We start from the raw sequence: 6885 nt of genomic DNA on the forward strand, positions 1-6885 counted from the left end.
GCTCATTTAGTGCTTCCTTGTGATGGTGGTGGAAATCAGATTCCACACCAAAACTCACTGGCAAGTGTATTCGATCGCATCAAGTAGTAATTACTCACATGAGTGAGGTCGATCCCACAGGGATTGATGGATCAAGCAACTTTAGTGAGTGATTAGTCTAGTCAAGCTAACAATGGTAAATTAGATAAAATTGAAGCAACAGAACACAAATTGCAGGAATTGTAAAATAAAGAAGGTAAATGACAGAAGCTTAGAGAACAAGGAATGTAAATTGCAGTAAATGTAAATCAGCAAAATGTAGATTGGACAAAAGCTTTAAAGAGCAAGAAAAGTATATTGCAGCAAAATATAAACGGGACTGGGTGCTGGAAAGTTAAATGGGAGCAGTAAAGTAGAATTAAGAACAATTGATAGAATCTTAAACTTGCAGGAAGAGTAAATCAAATTTAAGGAAGAACAAAAACGTAAAGTTGCAGAATGTAAATGTGCAAAAGAGTAAATCAGCAAGAGGACTTAGATCAATTCTGAAATCTCAAAGAGAAATTAATACTTTCAATGAAATAGCAAAAACAGGAAGAAAGCCAAGAGCTCAATTGCACTCTCGATCAAAATAGAAAGGAAATTTCAGATGAAGCAAAATGAAACAGAAAGAAAAGAAAACCCAGATCTGATTTTTAATTCTCAAATTCAAAAAGGAAAATTTAAACAAAGAGCTCTCTACCCTACTCCTAATGCTTATTCATACACACATGTAAACAGAGAAGATAAAGACAATCATGCAATTTAAAGTGCTGAAAAGAAATGAGAGGAAAAGGAACTTTACAACCTTGTAATTCATCTTCTTTATTGTTGTCATTTTCCTCTTATTCTTCCCTTTCCCTTGCCAAACTTAGAATGCTTGCTCATCCTCAAGCAACAATTAGAACAATGGCTATGGGGCTAAGATGGATCATGAGTGTCTTACACAATGAAATGTTAGCAGTACATATGTTTCATGCAAGCAAAATTGAAGATAACAATCAAGGCACAAGAGACAGAGACATTGTGATTGCAAACCTAAGAGAGTGTGCATGATACATGGCATAAAAGATAAGTGGCACACCAAACTTAGTGTGACACTTTCACTTGGAATTGATGCAAGTATCTAGTAAGGATTGGAGCCAAATTTTTTTGCATAGCAACACCAAACTTAGAATGCAATCATATGTCAATTTATTTGAACTAAAACTAAGCAAATGAAACTGTTATATGTTAAGTACAATCACCAAGCCATGAATCTGTCATGAGTAAGGATTTCTTAGTGATGTATTAACAAAAACAGTTAATAAAAGAAAGCATTAAACACAAGGAAATGACTAAAACAAAGACAAAACTAAAATTTGTCTAACTAAAAGAAAGATAACACTACAAAGGGCATTATGATTATGCAGACAAGTTGTGTTGCTTAATGAATTGCATAGAAAATTAAGTGGCACACCAAACTTAGAATCTTAGTGTGACACTTTCATTTTTGATGCAATCATCCAGAAAGATTGAAAACAAATTGTTGCAGGCAACACCAAACTTAGAATGTAACCATATGCCAATTTATTGAATTTAAACAAAATAGAGAAAGAAAATAAACAAAGCAGACATAGAGAGTAAACAAAGCAAAGAAATAAAATATTACCTATGGTTAGGTTGCCTCCCAACAAGCGCTTTTTTAATGTCATTAGCTTCACAGTTTGTTAAGAGGAATGACTTCAGGGGGGGGGGGAGAAGATTCAGCTATTATCCCCTTTCTTGGTCTCCTCTCAGCAAGCTTCTTTTTGTACATGGCTTGATTGAGCTTGCTTGCTGGATCAGGGGTATGATTGGTGCTCTTGTTAGTTGCCTTCACTCCTTTGGATTTATGACTTGGTTTCTATGTGTTTATTGGAATTTTATCTTCATCCAGAGCCTTTTGAATTGGTGGTTGAATGAGCTCTTCCTTCACGTACTTCTCTGCCTCACTTGAGTGTGAATTTTCTTGAGTGACTTCCTCACTTTCTTGTTCTTTCACTTCCTCTTTTTTATCCACTAACTGATCTTCACCTTCCTTGCATAGCAATTCTCTGTTTCTTCTTGCTTGCTCCAAATATTCATTCATCTTATTGTAGAGGGTTTCTTGCCTTTTCCAAGATTGTTCTTGTCTTTCAAAAAATTCTCTGGACTTTTGAAGGAGATCCTCTGAAGGTTGAGAGTAATTTTGTGGACATGAACGTGTTGTAGTGACGTTGTCTTGAGGGTTATGGAGTGAGTTTTGTGAGTTGTGGAATGAATTTTGTGGTTGGTGAGATGAGTTGTATGGATCTTGGAGGAAACTTTGTGTTAAGGCATAATCAAGTGATGAAGAACCTTCAAATGAGAAACTGCGAAGTGAGGGTGGACAATTTTGCATGACTTTATTGAGAGTATACTCCAAGGAAGATGTCTCTTGATGAATGGAGTATGAACTGTTGACATTCCCTTCCTAGCCACGGTTTGCGTAACTGTCATCACAGTATGAGTCACTTTGTGGCTCTGGGAGATGTTCATACTCTTTCAATTCTTGGTGATACTCCCAATCACCATGAGGATAATGATATAAATCATTTTATGGTGGTGGTTGGTATCCCATATAATTTTCTTGCTCATCTTGTGTCTCTGAAGCAAATCTCCATGGATTGGAGTGCTCAGAATTTGAATTTTCTTGGTGAGATTCCCAGCCACCATTAGAGATTGGTGATGGTGGGTAATATCCCACAAAATTTGTTTGATCATAAGATGAGTTGAACTCCATTTGAGTTTTGTAAAACACACAACTAGTGAAAACTGAAATTACTCATATTAGAGATGAGAATTTCTTAGTGAGGCAAAAACACAAACACCTTAGTTTCAACTTAAAACAGAGAACAAAACAAAGAAAATGCTTAATCTAGACTTCTCACCCACTTAATCATTGTTGATCTAAATCAATCCCCGGTAATGGCGCCAAAAACTTGATGGGGGTGGAAATCAGATTCCACACCAAAACTCATCGGCAAGTGTACCAGGTTGCATCAAGTAGTAATTACTCACATGAGTGAGGTCGATCCCATAGAGATTGATGGATCAAGCAACTTTAGTGAGTGATTAGTCTAGTCAAGCTAACGTAGGTGAAATAGATAAAATTGAAGCAACAGAACACAAATTGCAGGAATTGTAAAATACAGAAGGTAAATGACAGAAGCTTAGAGAACAAGGAATGTAAATTGCAGTAAATATAAATCAACAGAATGTAGATTGGACAAAAGCTTTAAAGAGCAAGAAAAGTAAATAGCAGCAAAATGTAAAGGGGGCTAGGTGCTGGAAAGTTAAATGGGAGCAATAAAGTAGAATTAAGAACAATTGACAGAATCTTAAACTTCTAGGAAGAGTAAATCAAATTTAAGCAAGAACAGAAATGTAAAGATGCAGAATGTAAATGTGCAGAAGAGTAAATCAGTAAGAAGACTTAGATCAATTCTGAAATATCAAAGAGAAATTAACACTTTCAATGAAAAAGCAAAAACAGGAAGAAAGCCAAGTGCTCAATTGCTCTCTCGGTCAAAACAAAAAGGAAATTTCAGAAGAAGCAAAATGAAACAGAAATAAAAGAAAACCCAGATCTGATTTTTAATTCTCAAATTCAAAAAGGAAAATTTAAACAAAGAGCTCTCTACCCTACTCCTAATGCTCTCTAGCAGAGCCAGCCTTTTTTCTAAAATGGAACAGATGCCTTTATATAGGCTTTTTACAAAATGAAAAATGAAATTGAAATTGAAAAAAAATTACAATTAAATGAAATTCCTAATCTAGCCTGTTCTTGTGCCTTTGAGTGATGATATGGGCTTTGCTTGCTTTGGATTTGAAGAGAGATGGCTCCGGTTGGCCTTGGTTCAATTGGTTTGGAGCATGGGTCATGGTTACTTGGTTCAAGTTGGTTTGAGGCATGGTTGCTTGGTGAGGCTCCAGCGGAGTGCTTTGTTCATAAAGTGAACGTTGCGTTCACTCCTTGTGCATGCTTCCCTTGCTTTGCCTCTCCTAGCGTTCAATTAGTGAATGTCACGCTCCCTTAGTGAGCGCTATTCCATGGCCTGCGTTGGTTCCGTCTTCGAATCCGCGTGGCTCCATTTTTTGAGTGTCGCGCCTTGCCTTGTTTCCTTGGTTCCAAGCTCAATAGTCACGATAAAGGTAAGAAAAGTAACGTGGCGTTCATTGTTAATGAACGCTAGGCTTCCCTTTAAATTTTAAAGTAGTGCTCCGTTGCTTTAATGATTCATTTAAGTTCTCATTCCATTCATTTCCAAATAATGCCAATGCATGATGGTATTAATTAATTAAATGTATGCATGCTTTACTTTAATTAATAAAGCCAATGTATTAACGTTTATTGCATGATATGTTCTTTAGCCAATTGGCTTTAATAATGCATGCTTTTATTATATTACTTAGTTAATAAAGCCAATTACATTATGTTAAAGCATTCATTCATTAATTCATTGGCTTTAATAATGTATTACATGCATGCTTGATTAGTAATGCCGTAAAGCTCATTAATAATGCCAATTTAATAATGCATGGTTCATGATGGCATGCATGCATGCTTTAATTTGGCCGTGGCATTCATGGTCATGGGTCACGCTTTTAAAAGCGTGGCTTAAAGTTCCAAAGTGTGCTCAAACTTCAAAGTGTGCCCCAAAATTTCTTTTTTCTCTTTTTGAGCCTAATTTGTGCTTTTTTGCTTTTTTTTCCACTCATTTCCTACAAAATTTATAAAATCAAAAGATCAAGGAAATATACCATTTAAGCACAAAAGAATGCAACATTTAAGCACTAATCATCAATTTCTTGTATGAAAAAGCATAGAAAAACATGACATGATGACATGTCATCACCTTGGTGCTTTCTTTATGAGTGTTGTGCTCTCTTGGTTGAGCGCTCTCCTTTGCGGACGGCACAAGCTTGCCTCCTAAGCCCAGAATCCACGAAAAAGGTGGAAAAGTGAGCGCTACGTTTGCTTCTTTGAGCGCTACCCTTGGTGCTTCCTTGGATGCGCGCATTCCTTCCTTGGCTAGCGATGCCTTAATGAGTGCTACGTTGAGTATTTGAGCGCTGGCTCTAGTACGGATGGCACAAGGCTTGCCTCCAAAGCTGAAAAACACAAAAAAGGTAAGAAAGTGAATGCTTAGCCCAAAAGCATTGCTGAGTGTGGCGTTCTCTTTGTGAACCAAACAACCAATCAAAGTCTCACCAAAATCTCAAGATCTTTGCATCATTCCTAAAATCAACTAATTCTATCATAAACCTTATGATTTTGTGTAAAACAAATGATGTTTGATTGATTCAAAATAATCATAAAAATCCACTCCAATCACTTACTTATTGTGTAAGAAAGTGTATAAAACCTAATGAAACAAGTGAAAAATGCTTGTAAAACTAGCATAAGATGACTTGTCATCACATAGTAACAATGCCCCTTCCTTTTTTGATTCTTTGATAAACAAGCAAGTTAGCTTTCCTCATGTCCTGAATTTGATTGGAAGTTGTTTGATGTTTGATTTAATTTGATTCTCATGTATGCTTCCATTCAATTTCCATTTTCTGTTCACTTCTGTTATATGTTGCTAGATGATGCAGTTTTTGCTTGTTATCTATTTATCATACTTCCTTGATTGTGTGCTTATAGATTATGTTCATATCCTCATTTCCTTTCTTGTTGTGCAGATGGCTGACAGAAAAGGAAAGCTAAGGCCACAAGCTCCGAAAAAAGAAAGCGGACTTCTCAGTCCGCTGATACCTGTGATGCTGCATTTGAGGGAAGGCGTATTAGTGGAAGTGACAGAGAAGCTCAGAATACACCTCCCACTGATAAAAATAAGTTCAGCAATGCATATTCAGACCGGAAGTTTGAAAATTTCCTAAAAAAGAACTTACATGTTAAGCGGGAACTCCATCTCCCGGATGAGTTAAGCTAGTATACGGATGATTGGATTGCTCAGCGGGGTTGGAGTTTCATAGGTCGGGAGCTTCAAACGGTAAATGAATCATGGGTCAAGGAATTTTATGCAAACTACTACACTGGGGCCCTTGATGCAGTTTACCTGAGAGGCCAGCATATTCTGGTCACTGAGGAGGCAATTGAGCATGCCCTCTACCTTGAGCCTGGACCGAGTGCTAAAGATGCATATGAAGAGGCTGACGGTGAGAGGCACATGAAGACTTTTGATTGGGACCAAGTTTTAGCTGTGATTGCTGAGCCTGGGAGTCAGTGGATGTATGGTGCTGATAAGACGACTCCCTTGGGTATCCGTGTCAGTTCTTTGACATATGAGGCCCGTATTTGACAGCAGCTGCTGTCTAACTATGTGATGCCAAGCACCCATGAGACGAGGGTTACTGCAGATATGGCTGTTATGGTCTGGTGTGTCTCGGAGGGCCGTAAGTTACACCTTCCACCAAATTGATTCCCTCCATTCATGTCATACAATGAGCATTGTGTGTTGATGGCAGAGACTTGCATTCCATCCAATTGTTTAATGAGTGTGAAGAGTTGTTGAGACATGATTTTATTTTGAGCCACTAGAGCATCAAGGGTTTCTAGTTTCATCACTCCTCTTTTTGTGTTCATATTTCACTCTGAAGAGTAGAGATATTGATTATTTACAACAATATCAATGAGTTCCATAGCTTCACTAGGAGTCTTGATGTGTAATGATCCCCTTGATGAATTATTCAATGGATTTTTTGAGGTTTGAGTGATTCCATCAAAGAAAAAATGGAGTTGGACCCAGTCTACAAACATATTTGGTGGACATCTCCTCAACATCCCTTTGCATCTTTTCCAAGCTTCATATATGGATTCTC

At 37.3% G+C, this 6885-nt stretch overlaps 1 pseudogene; it reads left to right on the forward strand.

Annotated features, from left to right (window-relative positions):
- The first annotated feature begins 5148 nt into the window (after positions 1-5148).
- On the forward strand, positions 5149-6485 carry LOC148548878 (uncharacterized; annotated as a pseudogene).
- The last annotated feature ends 400 nt before the right edge of the window (positions 6486-6885 follow it).

Source organism: Arachis ipaensis, chromosome B8 (assembly GCF_059453495.1).
Source record: "Arachis ipaensis isolate K30076 ecotype BB chromosome B8, ASM5945349v1, whole genome shotgun sequence".
NCBI lineage: Eukaryota > Viridiplantae > Streptophyta > Magnoliopsida > Fabales > Fabaceae > Arachis > Arachis ipaensis.